Genomic DNA, 23,169 nt, shown 5'->3' on the forward strand with positions numbered 1-23,169 from the left:
ATAATTGTACATGTATAACCCATTTCTGATTGTTTGCCACCTCAAGGAGGGGGAGGGGAGGAAGAGAAAAAGGCAAAAAAAAATTGGAACCCAAAACTATTAATAAAAATGTTTATTACTTTTTTTTAAAAAAATCACACCCCAGGGGCAGCTAGGTGGCACAGTGAATAGAGCACCAGACCTGGAGTCAGGAGGACCTGAGTTCAAATCCGGCCTCAGACATTTAACACTTACTAGCTGTGTGACCCTGCGCAAGTCACTTAACCCCAGTTGCCTCACAAAAAAAAAAAAAATCACACCCCTGACAATTTATTAGCTGTATGAGTCTTAACAAGTCACTTTGCCTCCTTGAGCCTCAGTTTCACCATCTGTAAAATGTGGCTAACAACACTTATACCTACCTCCCAAGATCATTATGCGTCAAAGTGGGAGTTGTGTATAAAACTTGTTTTGCAGAAATTAAAATTGCAAATAAATTGGTTTGAACCTATCATTCCATTGTTTTGTAGAACTTCCAGTGTGAAAACCCCCTTCCCTGCTGGGGCACTGTGAGGTTAAATGCCTTGTCTAGAGATACACAGTGCAGTAAGGCCAGTTAAACCACAACCTCTGGAATTCACTTCATGATGTCTGGTTTACATTGCTAAGAGCTTTCTAATGATATGCATAAGAATATGATTGCTATTAAGAGTTTTTGTAATTTTAAGTGCCACTCCATTTATGAATACAAAGGAATTAGTAGAGAATGCATATATGTGTGCATGTAGAATGCTGGACTTGGAATCATCAAGAGCTGTGTTCCAATCCCACTTTTGATACTTATTAGCTGTGTGACCATGGGCAAGTCACTTAATCTCTCTGTGCCTCATTTTCTTCATCTATAAAATAAGAGAATTGGACTTGATCTACTCTAAGCTCCCTTCTAGCTCTAATTCTTTACACTTATGCTATGCACACTTATACAAAGTAATACTGATAGCTGAGGCCTCTTGCTAATATTTTAATCTCTTTTTATTAGGCATTTTTCAATCTTATATAAACCTCTTACTCTTTTCTCTAGAATCAAACTAGCATTCATATGTAGACACCCAAAGGGAAGTTGCAAATGCCTCAATCAAAGACCTTCGTCCTTCCCTTGAGAAGTTTTGGGGAGACCATTCTCCTGGTAATGGCCAAACAATTTAGAAATAAAGAGAAATTCCTCAGGATTCCCGTGCCCATATCAATTCCTTATATTCTGTAAACTGTCATTTAATTAAGCATCTAGGTCTGTCCCTTTGGAGAGATAGGCAGCATAAGAGAGTAAAGATATACTTCCTAGGTAAAAGAGGACCTGTGTGTGAAGACCTTGAACTGCTACTTACTGGGGGATGACCATGGTTAAATCACTTTGGCTTTCTAGCCTCAGTTTCTTCCTATAAAAATGAAAAGGTTGAACAGATGACCTTTAAGGTCCCTTTCAGCTCCAAATCTATGGGCCTGTGATCTCTAAAGTCTCTTCCATTTCTGTTTATGAGCTTCCATATGGTAAAATATAATGACAACCATTTTATCAGTTCTCCTATTGACCCTTTGCATACATCTCTATTTTACTCACCACCTCAAAGACTCCTTCTTGCCCACTCAAACTAGCAGGTTTCTAGATATTATCATGCTCCTTTCTTTTTTTTGTCAGTTGTGTTATGGGGGAAAATGGGGTGACAGGGTTGAGGTAGGGGCTTGGGGTCCTTAGGAATTCCTCTTAAAGAATTACACCCTCTTGCACACAAAAGCAGTTAAATAAGATGGATAGTTTATTTAGGGGCAAGGGAAAGGAAGGGAAGGGAAACCATGTAAAGAATCCTTGGACTTCTCATGGGGAGAGAGTGTATGGAACAAAGCACGTGGCTCTGAGGTACCAATCTCTTGAGCAGGAGACTGGCAGGTACTTTATAGGAGACTGATGGGGGTAACCATCTCACTGTGGAAAGTGAGGGAGAACCATCCCCCACTGGTGGTGGCTGGAGGAGTTGGGTGAGGGGTGGCTGTAGATCTCTCAAGTCATCTCCTCCAGACACAAAGGAAGCAGGCACACCCAATGTTATCTCCCCAGGGGTAAGGGAGACTAGAATGAAGGGTGGAGATCCCAGAGTTAGCTCAGTCTGATCTGGTTCCACTTATCTCTCTAGGCATATCTGTCCTCTGGTTTAGTTTCTCAAGGAGAAGATTCCTTGATGTGCCCCAAAGAACTTCTGGGGTACTTTGGGCCCCATGACAGTTGTTTCTTCTGCCTGGGCATGATCAACAGCTCCCAGTTCGAGTGGAGAACAAACACTCCTTGATTATATTGACTTAGATTAGGTAAAAGCTTTACTCCTTTCTTTCTTTGACCTCATCACTTCCTTTGACTATTTCCAGAGTCACCTCATTACAGGGGAAGAGGTTCCCTGAACCTTTGCTCCAGCTGGGGATGGAACCTGGTATCTTCAGAGGAATCACCACTCCAAGATTCTGAGAATTCTAGAAGTATCACATATCTGCTTTTGAAAATCAGAAGAGTTACAGGATCACAGGAAGCAGCACCAGTGAACTATGAAGAGATTCCAGCTTAGTCCCCAAGTCTCCTATGGGCCTAAGGGTTCACACTTAAATTTGGGAGATGGCCAAATTTAGGTTAGAAGCATGCCCAAGTCAGGCTTTCAGTGACTGTCCATTCCTAAGCAATACTGTTTGGAGCAGCTTGTCTTAAAGTCATCTTGGAAGGGACTTTTAGACATAGGTCTCGAAATGATTCTTTACTAGCCAGGGAACAAGATCATTGGCTTGGTTTCTTCCCTCATGGAATCATTCAGGGTGAAAGATGTCCAAATGAAAGAGAAAGATAATGCCATGAGCCAGGATTCTGAAGCGCTCCTCCCTGCCCAAATCATTTAATTCCTAGAAATGGTTTTGGAGAGAGAAAGTAGACAAAAATAATTAGAAAAAATGAAGTACATGAAAGGCACTTTCGGGAACATTAGTAGGCGTTCTCTCTAAATCTTAAGAACCATTAGTCCTTCAACACTTGGTCTCACATCCTGAAGACATTGGAATAATGCATTTCCTAGTGGTAGTGTTTTACTTCCTCTCTGCTATGGATTCTAAGGCTATTTAAATCTCCTAATTGCATTATGCAGGATAGGAGTGCTTTCTCTCTTTTTTCTTTAAAACTTCTAAGCCCTTGTTTTTTTCACATTAAGTTCACACAGATATTGAAAAAATTAAACACACACACAAACCCCTAATTAGGATTCCTGTAAAAATGTAATTCTCTATTCATTCAGAATCCTGCCCTTTGGTTTTATAGAACCTTCTTCTGAATTGCCAACAATAGGGACTTGAACTGGCAAGCCCTCAATAGTATCAAATTGTACTCATTTAATGAACCCCAAATTGAATAGAACCCAAAAATTCATTTTTGACTGAACCATTAACCAAAGAGGGTTTTTTTGTTTGTTTGGTGGTTTATTTATTTTTTTAAAAAACACAAGAACAACTATTGAATCAGTTTGAACCAGAATGCAATCAATATACATAGCTGGAAATAAGAGCATTTAATGTAAGCAGTTAACCTCTGTTTGACTTTTAAAATCTTTCACAACCTGGCCCCTTCCTACCTTACTAGTATTGTTGGACTTTATTCCCATTTTGTGTTCCTTAAATATAATGCCCCATCCTTATACTCTGTATCTTTTCTTTCTTTCTTTTTTTTTTTTTTGGTGAGGCAATTGGGGTTAAGTGACTTGCCCAGGTTCACACAGCTAGTAAGTGTCAAGTGTCTGAGGCCAGATTTGAACTCAGGTCCTCCTGAATCCAAGGCCGGTGCTCTATCCACTGTACCACCTAGCTGCCCCACCTCTGTGCCTTTTCATTGCCTGAAATGATCTCCCCCCACACCTCCACCTCACTTCCCTGGATTCTTTCAGAAACCAGCACAAATCTCACCTTCTGCAGGAAATCTCCCCCATGTTGTACCCCCACTCATAGTGCCTTAGATATTGATATCAGTAGATATTTATGTACATAAACATATGTAGTACGTATAAAGTAATGTTATGTTGTATAATGTGTGTATAAATATATATATATATATGCATATATGTATATATAAAACATAATGGTCTATATAAAGTAATATATAGTAAATGGAATGTGATGTTCATGTGTATGTGTGCATATATATAAAACACATAATGATCTATATAAAGTAATATATAGTAAATGGAACATGATGTATATATAAAATATATTTATATACACATATAAACATATTTAAATAGATATGTATATATATATATATACATATACATGTGTATATACATACACATGTGGCTGTATCAAATATTTGCCACTTGAAGGGGTGTGTGGCAGGTTGCCCAAAAGAAATCAAAGAAAGAAGAAAAGATTCTTTATGTACAAAAATATCAATAGAGCTCTTTTGTGGTGACAAAGAATTGGAAACTAAGGAGATACCCTTCAGTTGGGGAATGGCTGAATAAATTGTGGCATGTAAATGTAATGGAGTACTATTGTACTGTATGAGGAAATAAATTACTTCAAAGACATATGTACTGGTGTGAAATGAAGTGAGCAAACCAAAAGACTGATTTATCCCATATACATCAATATCAGTTTATAGAATAAATACGAATCCTGTAATTCTATACATACAGTGTGTCCCCTGAGGGAAGGCTGTGAGGGACCACGCCAGGAATCTTCCATCCACTCCAAAACAATGACTTCCTTCTGTGCCAATGCTAGGCAACTTCCACTTCCTGCTGCCAGCCCAGTCTCCTACTTGGAATGTATAGAACCTATAGTGCAAAAAGGATCAACCTGCCCTTTGACTTCAGGCCTTGCATCTTCTACTGTGCCTGCCCTTTGAGGGAAGAGGAAAAGGAACATTGTTGGGGGATGGGGCTTCTTTCTCCTGCTGTGCAGGTTCAACTTTCATCTCCAGTTGCATTCTTTCCCTGCCTAATCCCCAGCTTCTGGAGGGTAAAAGAGAAGTCAAGCTGGGTCTCTGACCACTTGACCATGTGTCTTCCATCTCATGTTGCAGTAGCCTCCAGCCCTAGTCTCCAACCTCCATTGGAAAGAAGAGTGGTGCACTCTACTCTATAATAAACATTCTTCCACCTGGTTATATATCCTTCATATCCCAGTGATTCTGAACCCCTCTAGATCATAGCTCAAACCCCATTCCCCACTACACAGTTCCTAATTCCCATCCCCCTTAATGCTCCTACCCCAAAGTCTCGACCAAGCTCTACCCAGCCCTGACACTGTGCCCTCTGGAAAGCCTATTCTATAGGCAACAGATTTCCCTTCATCTTAAATCTTTTCCTTTCCCATTCCCTCCATCCTCTAGCAATCATTGAAATCTGACTTCCCCACTGATAATGCAGCCTCTCTGGCCACCCTTTCCAGTACTTGGTATAGCTTCATTCATTCTCCTGAGCTCACTAGTTGAAGTGGAGATGGGGAAAGGGATAAAAGGAGGAGTTGCAATATTCCTTGCTCCCCATTTCCACTTCCAGGTTCTCCCTCTACCTTTTTCATTCAGTAATTCTTCTCCTCTTGAGGTTTGTGCTATTCATATCTGCCACCCAATTAAAATCTTGGTAGCTAAATAACACTATTATTTATTATTTTAAAATCCCCAGGTCACTCTCCTTCCTTATTCACTTCAGTACCAGACTCATATTTTCTCCTCCCCAACTGCTTTCATACTAGCAGACTTCAACACACATATTGACTTTTGCTCAAATACCCTAATCACTCGGTTCCTCAATCTATCCAGTTAGCTACTCTCCCACCCCGCCTTTAGCCATTCACAAAAATGATCATACCCTTGATCTTGCCATCACTCACAAATATCCCACCTCTATGTTCAGGAATTCTGAAATCCTCTTATCTGACCATAATCTATTGTTTTTTCAACACTCCCTTGGCCTTCCCTTACAAAACCCTATGGATGAAGGCCACACCATGACCTCCAATGACCCCTTAATTTTCTCCCCAGTCATCTCTTCTACCATAGCTACTTTATCTTCTTAACCTCATCTAACCCCTTTGGTAAACCAATGCAATGCTACACTCTCTTCCTCTTGGGAATCCCTTGCCCTTTATCATACTACCAATGTATGCCCACCCAAACCTCAGCCATAGATCAACTGCCTTCACTCCAACATATGTGCTGCTAAAATGAAGATGAATAAAACTGTGAAATCCTGCTGATTGGGTCCACTACAAATTTGGTTACACAATGTCAACTGGACCCTCGCTAACTGCTAGGCAATTTTATTATAGCTCCCATATCATCTCACTATCCCATTTCTCCATCAGCAGCTCTTCTGAACCTTTTCATCCTTCTTCAAACTTCCTATGTGTTCTCCCTTACCCCACTTTTTCAGCAGGCTATGGGTTCAGTTGCAGAAAAAAGATACACACATATGTATGTATATATATCACACACACAGATATATATATATGTATATATATGTGTGTAACACAGATACATATAATATGTGTATTTTTTAATATGGCCATTGAAGGAATTTGTTTTGCTTAACTATGGATATTTGTTACAAGAAATTCAATTCTCTTTTCTTTTTCAATGAGGTATAAAGTAGGAGGGATTTCTGTTATTTTTTTTAAACAGAGGTGGGAATTGCTATGGTTGGAAAATATTGTATACACTTTCTAATGAAGTCACTGTATTATTAATTTTGGTGGGGAAACTGAGGCCCACTGATGCGAAGTACTTTGCCCATGGTCACACAGGAGATGAGTGTCAGATACATGACTTGCATTATAGTCTTCTGACTCAGAACCCATTTTTCTGGACCAGTACTGAGGGACTAAGAATTTAAGTAACCAGAGTGTAGTTGCATAGTATGTATCTGAGGCAGGACCTGAACCTGTGCCTTCCTGATTCCAAGGCTGGCCCTCTGTCCACTACACTATGCTGTCAGTCCACAACCTCAGTATTGATCCTAAATAATGCCCAAAGCACTGACACCCAAAGAGCCCATTAGAAGAAGCAAGAGTCAAAAACATCTCTGTGGTACAAGGAAGATAAAACCTTAGTTACCGCTTCAAAGTGAACAATACAAAACACATAAAGTCATCTTGTATCAATTTCAGTTTCCCAAGGGAGCTCTTATACAGGGCTTTGGTTCTATGTAGGAAGAAGAGGGCATAACACTTTTGCAAAAGGGGCCCTTCAAGGCACATTAATAACAATGAAAAACCATTTCGTGTGTTTGGCTGCCAAGAGCTATAATATTATTACTTAGCCACGTCCGACCAAGTTTACAGTAATAAGGATTCAGCACTCTGGCTGGAAGCATCTCATTGCATCATGGGAAGGAGAGCAGCCACAAAGAAAAGAATTAAGTTCCATGATGAAAGGTTATTTCCACAAACAGGAAATGGCTGTTCACAGGGATTCATCTGTTGACAGTGGCTGGGGGCTCTTCTTGGCCTCATGAGAACAGACCAGAGACATCAAACTTCTTGTTAATAGGCCCAAGTCAAAGTGTGTTAAACCAAAGTCATGTTGCACCAGTCAGTACTTCTTGGGGCAAGCCAAGACTCTAGCATCTGGCATTGCCACACAGGAAGGGAAAGATGCCTTCTAAATCTAAGACAGTTTTCTCTGGCTAGAAAAATCAGACATCTGCATTGAGAAGATCTGCAATGCTAATCCTAAGGATCAGGGCTATCTAAAACGCTCCAGTTCTACTTTTCTAAATATGACCTATCGGGACAGCTAGGTGGCGCAGTGGAGAAAGCACTCCTGGAGTCAGGAGTTCCTGAGTTCAAATCCAACCTCAGACACTTAACACTACCTGTGTGACCCTGGGCCATGTGTTCACTTAACCCCAATTCCCTCACTTAAAAAAAAAATCTAAATATGACCTATCCTTCCAGCCTTCACTAGAACAGCACCGAGCCCATGAAGTTATCACTTATCCCCATAATTAGATATCTTTCCTTCTTCCAGCTTCCTACATTATTTAGTGCTTCTTCATAGGGGACCCTTAAACCATTGTATATCTTCATCTTAATAAGAGTCCTGGAAGTAGTTGTAAAACTGACCATCCTTAAGAAATTCAAGAAGATGATGATATAAAATTGAAGGAAAATATTTTTACTCTTAAAAATGAAATTGCTGAGACTGAATATGCCATTACCTTGGAGACAGTATAAGCTGGTCATGAAAACTGGGTAACTGCTGTACATTGGCCAGCTTCATTTACAAAGATGTGATTCAACAGCCAATGAGATTGTTGTCTGACAATGTATAAAACCATCATTGTCTGGGCTCCTGATGCAGAGTCAGGAGGATTGCTAGAGGAGGTCCAAGCATCTGAAATGAGTGGGAATACACTGGGGTTTTATGACTGCCAGTTTAGCCCCAGATGGCTCTATGATCTAACCTATGCTTTCACGAATCACTGCCACCTTTGGAGCAACAGGCACTTGAATCCAAAGCATGGACTCCAGGAGGTGTGATTTCTGGGCACTTTAATAGTGTACAAGATCCAGAAGGAGAATTTACCATGAGTGCGAATGCCAGCCAAACAACCAATTCTTTGCTTCATGGAAGGAAAAAAATGATTCACAGATAACTTGGCATGAAATTGCATAGGTTTGACATGAAGTGCCTGGTGATGATTGGTCAGTTTCAGTTTATATATGGAGCAAATGAAGAAGTGCTTGTAGTCTGCTCTGCTCCAAGGAACTTTGTGCAGAACCTCTGTAACATCATTCACCACATAGTAAAGAAACTGCCTTCTAGTATTAGTGACTTTCCAGAAGGTCTAATGGTGCCTGCTTTGGACTCTCCAAAAAAACTTTTTCAGAGAGTTATAACTTCTCAATAAGATTTGTTGGTGTTGGCCATCAGTACCAGGACATTTGCTTTCAATCCTTCAAAGTTATTGAACTCCCTACTGAGAACCATCTTTTGCAAAATACTCTGTGGCCTGAGGTTCAAAAACTATATGGATTTGGTTATGAACTTTTTTTTTGTGTTGCCCCTAAGCAGTGAACATAATTCAAATACTGGTATCGGCCTCAGATGTAAGGCGCCTCAAGAAAGGAGTGTACTACTATCATTCTCTGAGTACTGCCTTCTAGAAGCAGCTACAGAGCTTTCTTTTCCCACAAACCTTAGTGTGATTCAGATGGCCTCCTTGCCAGATGAATAAATTCCTCCTAGTTGTTTCCTACAGACAGAAAAACTGGGCAAATATGTGGGAAAACTACAAGTGAAAAACTCACAACCAGCCCTGAAATAGGTTTTTTAGTCTTTGATTACATTCACAGGACCCAAAACACAGCTGTCCATTAGTAGAATCATTTGATTTTGCACTGGAGCCCTGATAGCGGATGTCTTCATAGGGAGTTCAGAAAAAAAAAGGTTGCAGTCTGGAATGAGTGCAATTTACTCCAGTTCCACAGAAGAGAGCCACTTCTGTGACACTGGTCCTGGCTCTTCAGTCCTGGAAGTAGGAGATGTAGTCACTGCCATCACTGTTAGCCCTGTGCTTACCCTTGGGATTAGAGTGGTGGAGAAATCTGATAATGTGGAAGAAGACTTAGCAGAAACCAGCATCATCAGATTAGAACAATGTTAAGAAAAGAATCAGAGCCAATGTTTTTACAATCTGTCAAAAATAACTGCTGGAGGAATTATACTAGAAGAAATGGAAATAATGACCCAGATAGTAGTCAGTGGTTACAGTTGGCAAGCTGTAGAGAGGATAATTCTGTCAAGATATTCAGTATTAATAGTTATAAATTTTAAACGAAGTAGAAAATCCACATTAAAAAAATTTAAACCTCAGCCACCTGCTTTGAGTTTCAATTTTTAAAATCTTTATATTATTTTAAAAAATAATCATTCTTTTTGTAGCTTTTTAAATAGCAGCAACTAGGAACATCTCAGTGGATAGAACACTGGGCCTGGAGTTAGGAAGAAGTGAGTTCAAATAAGGCCTCAGACATTCACTAGCTGTGTTGACCCTGGGCACATCGCTTAACCTCTGTTTGCCTTAATCTACTAGAGAAGGAAATGCGAAAACTATTCCAGTTTGCCAAGAAAACCACATGTGAGGTCACAAAGAATAGGACATGACTGAACAAAAAAGTAGCAATAAGGAACCTTAAAGATTACCTAGTCTCCTCTTTTTACAGATAAGTAAACTGAAGCCTGCAGAGAAGAAACACCTTTCCGAAGTAACAAGCATAACACTTGTAGGGGCCAAATTTAATATGGAGAGAGTTAATTGGGTGGCTCGCTAAAATATTGGGGTTCAGAAAATAATGAGGGACCTCTAGGTCCAACGTTTCCTCCCCTCTGAACTGCCTTTTTTAGTTATTTCTCCCAGGCCAATAAGAAAGGAGATTAACAGCCTCTTTTCCACAAACAAATCAGGTTTTATTTAATGGGAATAAAATACACAGCAAAGGTGAAATTAATGAAGTCAAGGACAAGGGAATACGGAAAAAGGAAAATGAATAATCTCCCCGGCTCTAGCAAGGGCTGTCTCAAACCCAAACTCACCTTCAGCTCAGCTATTCAAGGGCTGGATTTCACTAACCACCAGGGGTCCGTAATTTCTATGGGAGTCAGCTGTTCAGCCTGTAGTCCACTCCAAATGCTCCTCCCAAGAATGAGAGTGTGTGCTACTTCCTGTTGCAGTCCCCTTTCTCTACCTTTTTTCTCCCTCCCCCAAAGGGGAGGTCCTTCAAGTTATGTGGCTGAGACTGGTTCCCTGTTGATGACGAAGTCTACAGCCTCTGAGGACACTCCTTCTCAGGTTTGGCCAAGTTAGACTAGGTTTAACAGGGAGGATCAGGTGTGGCTCAAGATCTAATCACCCTAAGTGGGTACTATGTGTTTCTCATTCACACCCAATTCAAACACTACTGAATCAATCAAGTTGGACCCCTGGGCGTCTGCCAAATTCCATTATTTTACCACACACTATTGACAGTATAAGAATTCAAACCCAGGTCTCTTATGCTCTCATTGAAATCTATTTTCAACTGTAATTATTTGTTAATTTATTTTATTTTAAGCATTCTTTTCTTTTTTAAATCTTTAGTTCCTAATTCTCTCCATCTCGTCCCCACCCACTGAGAAGGGCAAGCAAAATTTATTGATTATATATGTGAAATCATATAATACCTATTTCCATATCACAAAAAAAGAAAGAAAAATTAAGAAGTGAGAAAATTATGCAGCAATTTGCACCCAGGGTTCATCAGTTCTCTCTCAATCTCTCTGGAGGTGGATAGCATTTTTTCATAGGAAGTCCTTTGGAATTGTCCTTGGATTCATTGTATTGATCAGAGTAGCCAAGTCTTCATGGTGATCATTACATTATTGCTGTTTACTGTTGCTGGTTCTTTTCACTTCACTTTGCAGCAGTTCCTATAGGACTTGCCGTGTTTTTTTGTTTGTTGTTTTCTGAAACCACCCCTTCATCATTTCTTTTCTGTTCTTTTTTTTTTAGTGAGGCAATTGGGTTAAGTGACTTGCCCAGGGTCACACAGCTAGTAAGGTGTTAAGTGTCTGAGGCCAGATTTGACTCAGGTACTCCTGACTCCAGGGCCAGTGCTCTATCCACCATCATTTCTTATAGTACAATAGTACTCTGTCCACAATCTGATGCCACAACTTGTTCAGCCAATTCTCCCAATTGATGAGCATCCCCTCAATTTTCAATTCTTCAAACACCATGAAAAGAGCTGCTACAAAATATTTGGTACATATAGGTCTCTTCCTTTTTCTTTGATCTGTTTGGGAGTACAGACCTAATAGTAGTATTGCTGGGTCAGACAGTATTCACAGTTTTGTAGCTTTTGGGGCTTAATTCCAATTGTCTCCCGAGCTATTCGATCAGTTCACAACTTCACCAACAATTTATTAGTGTATCTATTTTCCCTCATCCCCTCTAGCATTTGTCATTTCTGATATGTGAGAAGTAATACCTCAGAGTTGTTTTAATTTGCATTTCTCTAATCAATAGAGATTTAGAACATTTTTATATGACTATAGATAGCTTTTGTTTCTTTCTTTTTATGACTTTTCAATTGGGGAATAGTTCTTATTTTTTATAAATTTGACTCTATTTCCTTATATATTTGGGAAATAAAGCCTTTAGAGAGAAACTTAATATAAAGATTTGATATTGCTCCATTGTTTTTCCATATTCTCTACCAGCATCCATGTTGGCTATGTGTGAAAAAGTCACATGTGGTTTTGTCTTTCTCCATCTGGTCTGGTGAGGCTGCCTCCAAGGTTCATGGTGCCAGACAGAGACTGATTTATTGGTCTGCAGCCACAGCATCACTGTGGAAGTCAGCTTGTAATGGGCAGTGTGGCCACTGGATTCTCCGAACACCACATGGATGGAATCCCAACAGCCTTTGATCTTCTTTGATCCATCGCCGGCCTTCTTAATGAGAATCAACTCTGGCAAAACCATGATCCAAATCCCAGAGGTAGACAGAGGACACAACCTTCAAAATACAGGTCTCAGTACTGGTCAAAGGGCATTGTTGTCTTCTACCTCCCGTTTTATGCAGGTAGTGATGGGCATGGCCCCATCTTCCATTGGAGGGTCACACCTATTGCTCCGAGGTGACCTATGGGGATCTCTTTCTCTGTTGTAGTCATATGAAAAGATATTCCTTTTCCTACCACCTTATCTCTGGCAAATTTTCAAGGGCTGATTGAAAGGGACAGAAGATCTTCACATAGGCTGGGGACCAAGTTAATCCAAGTCACTGAGGTTCTTCTCAATTTGCTGAGGAGGCAGGCACCTCATTAAGTCCAAGGCACAATCAGTTGCTGGTCACTCACGGCGGCTGCCTCACTTCAGTCCAGTTGGTTGCACTGTGTCTGACTCTCCTCCATTCATTGGCAGGAGGCAGAACGGCTGGTGCTTCTACTTCCCCTGCTTCATTGTTAATAGAGCATTTTTAGCAAAATATAGTTTCCCTGATTATTTTCTTTTATTAGGTTTATTTTTGCCTCTGCTTTTTTCTGAGATCATGATGGCTACCCATATCTTTTTTACTTCAGCTGAAGCATATTAGATTCAGTTCTAAACCCTCATTTTAACTCTGTGTATCGTTCTGTTTCGTATGTCTCTTGTAAACAGTAAGTTATTGGATTCTGGTTTCTATTCCATTCTTTATCCACTTCTGTTTTTATGAGTGAGCTCACCCTATTCACACACATATTTATGATTACTAACTGTATTTATCTCCAGCCTATTTTCTTCTCTTTTTCTTTTCTCCCTTTTATTCCTGTCCCTCTTCAAAGTGTGCTTTACTTCTGACTACTCTCTCCCTTTTGTTATAAACCACCCACCACCACCACCCCCCCCGCCCCGCTTTTGTTATCACCTCCCTTCATAATTTTTGTCTCCTTCCTATCCTATTTCCCTATTGGGTAGATAGATTTCTATACCCAACGCTGTGTGTGTGTGTACATAATATATGTATATATGTGTGTGTGTGTGTGTGTGTGTATATATATATATATGTATATGTATATATTCTTCCTTGCACATCTCTTTTATGTGAGAAAATTTTGTCCATTTTACCTCTACCTTCCCCTTTCTCCCAGTGCATCCTTTTTTCTCACACATTCATTTTTTAAGGAACCATCTCAACAAAATCAACTCAAATCTGTATCTATGTAGACTCCTTCTAACTGCCGATTAATGTTACAGTTCTTAGGAGTTACATGTATCATCTTCCTACATAAGAATGTATACAATTTAACTTTATTAAGTCCCTTATTGTTACTCTTTTATGTTTACCTTTTTATGCTTCTCTTGAGTCTCCTGTTTGAATGTCAAATTTTCTATTCAACTCTCATCATTTCATTAGAAGTACTTGAGGGGCAGCTAGGTGGCGCAGTAGATAAAGCACTGGCCCTGGATTCAGGAGTACCTGAGTTCAAATCCGGCCTCAGACACTTGATACTTACTAGCTGTGTGACCCTGGGCAAGTCACTTAACCCCCATTGCCCTGCAAAAAAAAAAAAAACCCCAAAAAAGAAGTAATTGAAAGTTCTCTATTTTATTAAATATCCATTTTGCCCATAAACAATTACACTCAATTTTGCTGGGTAGGTTATTCTTGGTTGTAATTCTAACTCCTTTGCCTTCTATAATATCATGTCCCAAGCCCTCTGATTCTTTAATGTGGAAGCCATTAAATCTTGCATGATCCTGACTGTGGCTCCTTGGTATCTGAATTGTTTCTTTCTGACTGCTTAAAGTATTTTCTCCTTGGCCTGGGAACTCTGGAATTTGGGCTATAATGTTCCTGGGAGTTTCCATTTTGGGATCTCTTCAGAAGGTGATCAGGTAGTCTTTCCATTCTATTTTACCTCTTGATCTAAAATATTGGGGCACTTTTCCTTTTATAATTTCTTTAAAGATGATGTCTAGGCTCTTTTTTTTTATCATGGGTTTCAGGTAGTCTAATAATTCCTAAATTATCTCTCCTCAGTCTGTTTTCCAGGTCAATTGTTTTTCCATGAGGACATTTCACATTTCCTTCAATTTTTTCATTCTTTTAAACTTTGTTTATTGATGTCTCATGGAGGTCATTAGCTTCCAGTTGCCCAATTCTATATATAACAAAAAAGAGTACAGGCAGTGAGTTTTTATACCTCTTTTTAAAATTTGGCCTATTCCAGTTTTTAAGGAGTTCTTTTCATCAGTAAATTTTTGTGCCTCCTTTTCCATTTGGCCAATTCTGTTTTTTAATATGTTATTTTCTTCAGTATTTTTTATACACTCATTTACTAAATTATTAATTCTATCTTCATAATTTTTCTTGCATAATTCTCATTTCTTTCCCAATTTTTCCTCTAACATTCTTATATCTTTCTTTAACTCTTCAAGGAATTCTGTTGAGCTTGGTCCAATTAGCATTTTTCTTTGAGGATTTTATAGTTGTTTTAAACATTGTTTTCTTCTAAATTTATTTCTTGGTCTCCCCTGCCACATAGTAGCTTTTTATGGTCAGGTTCTTTTTTGTTTCTTATTGTTTGCTCATTTTTCTAGCTACTTCTTGACTTTAAACTTTATGGTAAATTTTCACTTTCCTCACTTGGGAATGAGGAGGACAATATCCCAAGTTTTAGGCTTTTTCATGCTGCTATTTTCTGAGCTCATTCTTGGGGTCTGCAAGTTTTAAGTGCTTCCAAGTTGGTATGATATGGGGAGAGGTGTGGTCACTGCTCTCCTGATCTGCCCTCTGGTATTCACCCAGAAAGGGTTTCCTCCTCTTCTATAGCAACAAGTGATGGTGCTTCCTCTTGGCTTTGGAAACTGTGACCAGGTCCTTTGCTCTCCTGCAGTCCCAACCTGGAACTGCAACAAGAGACCTCTGCTCTTGTTAGAGCCCAGCCCTACTATCTACCCTGGAACTCTTACCAAAAACGGATTATGGACAATAGAGTTGCCAATGAGCACCAGCTGCACCCGTGCCAGCAAAGGTGCCTGTAATTTCTTTCTAATGAGGTGTCCCAACCCCTTACCATCTCTGGGCTAAAAGCTCCCAAAGCTTCAGCTGCTGCTACTGCTACTGTTGCTTCAGTCACCTCTAAAGTCCATCACTGGTGTTGCTGTGCATGTCACATACCTCTCCTGCCAACCTCTTAAGTTGTCTTAGACTGAAAAAATGTCTCATTTTGATCTTTTATTGGCCTTCCCACTCCAAAATTGTATTTTAGGAATTATTTTAAAGTTGTTTAGAGTGGAATATTGGGAGAATTCAGCTGGGTTGCTGCCTGTATTCTTTTTCATTATAATTATTGCATATGTATTATAAAATAGTACATACTTTTACATATACCTTATACTCTTTACTAGATTGTTAGTCTCAGGAGGGTGGGGGTCATATATTAATTATCCTGTTATCTCCCCAACTCCTAGGTCAGTACTCTACACATGGTAAGTATAGCAATGGAATGATTGTCTTCAATAAGTTTCTGAGTAACCAGCAAGGAATATCTTTTACACTGATTCTTATCTCTTGGTTGTTTGCCAAGTGGATCCATGCTGAGATTCCTTGGTGATTGCTAAATCAAAGGAACATCATATCTAAAGCTAAAAGAGGCATGTTAGAGATACTTTAATCCAAACTTTTTCATCTGAACCCTTTCATTTCACCAGATGATGAAATTGAGGCTCAGAGTAATTTGTTCAAAATCATACAGGTCATAAAATAGCCAGGCTGGAATTAAAACTTCCATCTTCTAAATCCAAATCCAGTGTTCTACCTACTATACCATAAAACTTACATCATTCAAGAAAAGGAAGGCATTGGTATGCTTTCTTTCTAGGGGAAGTCTCAGTAGGAAGGTAGGGAGAGGTCTTAACATTCTTCAGTCTTAATAATGCTAATAAAAAGAAAAGCTTAAAAGCCTGATTGGACAAATCTATCAAGAAATAAGCATTTATTAAGGACTACTGGGGAGTAGTTATGGGAGTAGGGCAGGAGATATGAATACAAGAGAGATAGACCCTGCCCTCAAAAAATTTATATTCTAATAGGAGGATAAGACATATTCACAAAGAAGTAAATACAACATCTATACAAGATAAACACATAGTGATTTGGGGAAAAGGTAATAAGAAGAAAGGTGATCAGGAAAGGCCAATGAAAAAAGGGCCACTTCAGCTGAGCTTGAAACAAATTAAGGGATCCCAAATCTAAGAGAATGAATGCTGGATACTAGGGAATAGCAAATTGTATTGGAGTGAAATAACAACACAGTGAGGTAGGTGCCATTAATACTCACAGTTTATAGATGAGAAAAATTGAGGCACAGAAGTTAAATACTTTGCCCAGTATCATTCAACTAATAAGTGGAAAAATTCAATTCTTCCCAATTCTAAATCCACTAAGAGACTGTTTGACTTCTGAAATATAAGTGAAAAATTCAGAAAGGTTTCATAAATCATCAGATCATGTTTGATGATTTCCTAAGTGTTCCTGGCTCTAGGTTTCATACTGAACCAATTTAGAAAAGACTTAAAGATTCAATAAAGAACCTGAAATGCCCCTGCACAGACAATATTTTTCTTCCCTCTCCTCACCAATCTGACTGTCAGAACTCTGTTCCCCATTGCTTCCCAGCTATGGCTTTCATATAAAAGAGAATATTAGAGTTTAATGGGGTTTTAAAGATCACATAATCCAATTTCCTAATTTCAAGAATGAGGAAACTGCAGAGAAGGTGGGGGAAATTGCCTAAGGTCCCACAACTAAGTAGGAGAGCCAAAACTTTAACCAAACCCTCTTAACTCCCTTAATACCACTATACAGACTCATGATTATAACTATTGGATCCTAGTTGTTATACGTGATGGCAACTATATGTCCATGCATCAGTCTGAGTTTTCCCAAGTGACTTTGTGATTGGGGTAACAAAAAGGAGTTTTCTTTTCTAAAACAGTGGTTTTCAGATTTCTTTTTTCATGGCACAATATTCTTTGCCACAAGCAATCATAGTACATCAAACATTTAAGTTGGCAACACTACTGGAAAAATCAGAAGATTCACATGCTCATTTTCCCTTCAATAAGAGGAACTATTCATATTGACTTCTTGTGTGTGTTCAAGAGACAACGTTATAAAGTTAGTGTATCCATGAAATAGATGAGTTTTATTTGGTTTTCCAAATATTATTATCATGGGAGACTAGTCAATAGCATATTCAATCCTCAGAGCATTCTGCATATAATTTATTATTATTATTATTATTATTATTATTATTATTATTATTATTATTATTATTATTATTATTCTGTGTATAATCCACCAGAAAGAGCAAATACTAGCAAATCTGAGTAGTCTTCAAGGACTGGACCTTTATTGCCTCGTTTCCTATCTCTCCTCCCATATTACTTATACTTGCCATACTAAATATGCTAGGGAAGTCAATTTATGGTAAACAAAATTATACATTTTATTTGCATTCAATAATGTAAAAACCAAAATTTCCCAGCATAACTAGAGAAACTTCACAGCACACCTTTTAAGAACCACTGCTCTTAAACATCCAATAATGAAATGGTCAAATCAGCAAAGAGATGAAAAGACACATGGTGCTCTTCACCCTGGGAAGCCTTGCTTCACAGAGGCCACAGCTGATCAATATAAACACATGAGCAGGGCTAACAAGGGTTGTTTTTGTGGACTCTATGTGCTGGTTGATGGGGGGTTATTTTGTAAGAATAAGTGCTGACCTAGGAGAGGGTGAGATAATCACATCTAACCCTTTGATTTTAGGGAGTGTCCATATGACTAGGTCTCCAAACTCTGGTGCTCTTTAGAATCATGAAAACATGGCTTGGGTCCAAGGCAAAGAGGGCTTTCGAATGCACTCTCCAAAGGGATTTTTGCTTCTCCTGCTGCTCCCCAAGGTTCTCTGCTTAGATAAGATCTGTGTGATTCAGAGCAAATGACTGATATGTTTCTCTGAATACAAGCCACTGGAGTGAGGCAACAGCATTTACTAAGTATCCTTGTGGGCAGAACACTCTATCAGAAGGCAAAGCCAGGCTTTTTTTGTGGTTGTGTGAAGCATCTGAAACATGGCATAGCCTTTTGGTAAGTAATTAAGTCAGTCAATGAAATAGGACTGGAAAGAGTTATTTTGAAGAGTGGTATTTATAGGGGAGCATCTCTTTCCTCATTTTAATCAAATGCAATCTAATTCTCCATGAAATATGAAACACTCATTTCGAATCCCTTCATTGATCTTATGGTTACAAATACTGGAACCTTAGAGACTTTAGAGTCCATGTAATCCAACACACCCTTATTTTACAAATGAGAATATGTGACCCAGACAGGTTAAGTGACTTAACCAGGGTTGTACAAGTATTGTCAGCAGCCAGATTGAACCCAAGTCGTCTGATTCCAGATCCAGCATTCTTTATCCACTTTAACCACACTGCCTCTCAGGCTCCATCACTGTAGACATTCCCTCCATCAGGAAAAATCCCAACCTAGTTCACTATAAAAATGTCCAAAAATCTTTCTGTTCATGTTCACAAAGCTAATAATCCTAAAATCAACCAAAAAAGATTGATTAGGCATGGGGGCGGCTAGGTGGCGCAGTGGATAAAGCACCGGCCCTGAATTCAGGAGTACCTGAGTTCAAATCCGGTCTCAGATACTTGACACTTACTAGCTGTGTGACCCTGGGCAAGTCACTTTACCCCCATTGCCACCGCAAAAAAAAAAAAAAAAAAGATTGATTAGGCTCATACTCACTGTGTTAGGTACTAAGAATGGAGATTACTGATGAAAATACTGAGAATGAAGCAAAAACCTACTCTCAAGGGGCTTACCTCCTAACAGGGGTGACAAGTACATTTATAAGTATAACCTGGCTCCCAACCAAGCCTGGGACATTTTGTGTACTACTACATATGTTTTTGGATTAAGGGATTGATTGAATCAACTGTCCAGTTAGTCAGGGAATTTTAACCAAAGCCTCATCTGTACCATACACAGATATCCAACTTTATAAATATGGTAAAATAAAATGCACTTAACAGTGAGTCTTGAGCAAATGCAATTTAATCTTTCTTTGATGATTTTAGAACACAATTCAGAATCCTCCAGGACCTCAGTCATCATTGTGAATAGCATTTATAATTATATTTACTGTACAGGGGGGAGAGTCAATTACCAAAGATTTATATTGGATAGAATGCCAGATGAGCCAAGCATTTCCTGTGTGTTTTTCCAGCAAAGTTCTCTGACTGATAATGACACAGATCCCAAGTTAGATTGTGTATGACAGATACAGTCAAAAAGCATTGGTAAATTGAAGTTTAGAATGAACAGAGATTTTCCTCTTATTTTTTTTTCCTTTCATTTATGATGTCTGTTTGAGGAGGGTAAAATAAAATAGGGAGTTTCCTGGCTCAGCCAGGGAAATTAACACCAGCGGTTTCCTTGGGAAAGGATGGGTGTGGGGAGCTTAAATAGGTAGCTTATCTACATATTCAGAGGTCCCAGACCCTTTCTGGAACATCAAAATAAAAAGAGTCTCTACATCTCACAAATTCCCTCCTTTCCAGGAAATGTCCATCTTGAATTAGGCTTCTGGATCTGGATTTGTTTTTTGTGGGGGAGGGTATTTTACCTCAGGATTGAGAATCTTTCCACCCCTTAGAGAACACTACTTTTTCTAGGAACCCCCCTCAGATGCAGCTATTCATTTGGCCTTTCAAAGGACAATATAATATTCTGTTTTGTCCTTTATTGAGTCCTCAACTATAAAATTAGGGGGTTCATATTTTGGAAATGGAAAGAACCTTGAGGCTGTCAAGTCCAAATATTTCACCTTCTGCAAAAAACCTTTGTCATCTGCTGCCCTTAATGCTAGTGCCTTCTTTCTGAGATTACCCCAATTTATCCTGTTTATGTCTTCTTTATGCATAGCTCTTTGTGTGTTGTCACCTAACCTCTCTAAATCCCAGTTTCTTCATCTTTAAAATGGGGATTGAGAAGAGCCTTGCATGGTTGTTGTGGGGGATCAAATGAGATCTATTACACAAAGTGCTTTGCAGAACTTCAAGCATAATCTAACTGCTGTGGGAAAGATAAGTCGAAAAGGGGAAGGTATAGAATCAGGGATATCTACTATTGCTTTTGTTATTATTCAGTCATATGAGTCATGTCTGACTCTCTGTGACCCCATTTGGGGTTTTATTGGCAGAGATACTGGAGTCGTTTGCCATTTCCTTCTCCAGTTCATTTTACAGATGAGGAAACTGAAAGGTTAAGGGACTTTCCTAGGGTTATATAGCTAGTCAGCATCTGTAGCCAGATTTGAACTCAGGAAAATGAGTCTTCCTGACTTCAGGCCCCACATCCTATCTAATGCACCACCTAGCTGCTTACTAGGAAACTGTCTGTTGCATTATTCGACAAATATTCATGAAAGCATGTACTGGGGTGATAACCATGGGAAAAGAAAGTAAAGGAAAAGATTTAGAAATGTTATGGATATGGAATCAGTAGAGCTTGGTATTGAATATAGCCTTGCACCAAAAACAAGATTCATCAGGTTTCTCCTGAGGAAGGTTGGAAGGAGAAGAAGATTTGTGAAGGAAGGAGTGGATTGGAAGCAACTGGCTTGGACAACTACCAGGTAAGGCTTCAAGAGCTATCTGCATACCCCTGTTTACTGGTTTCATCAGACTCCTCCTGAACAGGAGAAAAAAAAAAGATATAAACATCAATGAGTGTTTGTTTACATCACTTGTAAACATCTGTACATTATAAACATAGCATTGGTTTCACAGAGCACATTCCATTATATTCAAAGTGATTTATCCCTTCAAGCAATGAGTAGCATCTACTGAGTTCAAAGCACTGTGCAAAATGCTACAGGATACACACAATTAATGAAAATACAATTTTTGCCATCATGGTACTCGGTCTAGGAGGGAAAATAAGATAGACACAAAGTTTCATCTTGATACTTGTAGAAGGTGAATGAGAAAGGTCCAGATAAAGCACTGTAGGGGTGCAGAGAAGGGAGAGATCACTTGTTCTGGAGATCAATGTAATCAAGAGGTAATATTTCAGCTTGCTTTTGAATAATGGGTGACCTCAGAGGGAAAAATATATCCCTGGAGAACATATTCTAACAAAATAGAGTAAGAAAAAAATTAAAGAACTAGATATGCAATTCAAAGTTAGAAAATAAACTCAAAATAAGCACAAAAGAGGAAATATTGAAAATTAGAGGAGAAATAGATAAATTAGAAAAAAAAAGGCCAAAAGGAATTTTTAAGTAAAGCAACAAAAAAAAACTAGTTAGTGAACAAGACTTAAGATTATAGACCTTTAGCCAAACTGATTAAAAAGCAGAGAGAAGGAAATCAAATTGAAGGAGAGGTAGAATTATACAGGAACTGCTCTTCCAGAGTCTTTGGATGAAATCATCAAATGAAGTCTCTCATTGTAATCAGATTCCTATGAAGTCCTAGAAATAGCTACCTGTAGCCAAAATATGCCTAGGGCAAATTAAATGATCAATAAAACCAGACATGCAAATCCCAGCCTCCCCTTCCTTTGTCGGACAAATGAAGAAGAAATGTATCAGCAATAGAATCAGACCATTTATGCTTCCTCCTACCACTTAAGAGAAAAAACAAAACTTTCCCCTGAGCAGTGACCCAACAATGGAAAATCCCAGGGTGGAAACAGAGAAATGGTTGTAATCATTCACTAGGTCACTTCCTGTTGCCTTCAAATAATATCTACAGAGCTTCATGGAATATGAAGAGATTCAAGATTGAAAAATGTGAAAGGCAAGGCTTGGATACTTGGAGTATCAATATTATCAGTATCATTATTCAAATATTTATATAGCATCTACCCTGTGCCAGGCACTTAGCTAATAAGCACTTTGCAAATATTATCTCATTTAATCATCACAACAACCCTGAGAAGTAGGTATTATTATTATTATCCCCATTTTACATATGAGGAAACTAAAGCAGAGTTGAAGTGACTTGCACAGCTAACTAATGTCTGAGGTTCAGATTTGAACTTGGGCCTTCCTGACTCCAGGCCCACTCTCTGTCCACCATATTCATTAATTTAGATCTTCCCTCCAACAATGAAGACAAAATCCATCCATGCCTGTCAATCCTGAATAACTTTTGCCATACTCATCCCAAAGTCTCCACGGGGGATTGCTCAAAGTGCTAAAGGCCCTCCTATGATAGGTTAGTTTATATGGCACCTTGTAAAGTCTATCCCATTTGATAACAAAGACTTGGGTTTTATCCCCATCTTAGAGAATAGGAAAGTGGGGCTTTCAGAGTGTTGAAGGACTTGGTCTATGGTTCCATGTTTGGATCAAGTAGGAAGGTAGGGACAAAAGACCAGATGTTCTTATTCCCAAATCCAGTTTTTCCCCATCAGCATTTCACAAAAGCCATGAGCTAGGAGCTAGGATCCATTTAATTTTATCCATCAATTTCTGAAGAGCAAACCAACAGAACACAGAGCTGGATTTTAGATTTTTTAAATTCAGGAATAACAGAATATTTCATTATAAGG

The 23,169-nt window shown here is 38.9% G+C and overlaps 2 pseudogenes; one reads left to right on the forward strand and one right to left on the reverse strand.

The window, feature by feature from the left end:
- LOC122749980 overlaps positions 1-9,838 on the forward strand; it is a 47,503-nt pseudogene extending 37,665 nt beyond the window's left edge.
- Positions 9,839-12,255: 2,417 nt separating this feature from the next.
- The window catches only part of LOC122749987, a 59,755-nt pseudogene continuing 48,841 nt past the window's right edge, over positions 12,256-23,169 (reverse strand).

This window comes from Dromiciops gliroides, chromosome 1, assembly GCF_019393635.1.
Source record: "Dromiciops gliroides isolate mDroGli1 chromosome 1, mDroGli1.pri, whole genome shotgun sequence".
NCBI lineage: Eukaryota > Metazoa > Chordata > Mammalia > Microbiotheria > Microbiotheriidae > Dromiciops > Dromiciops gliroides.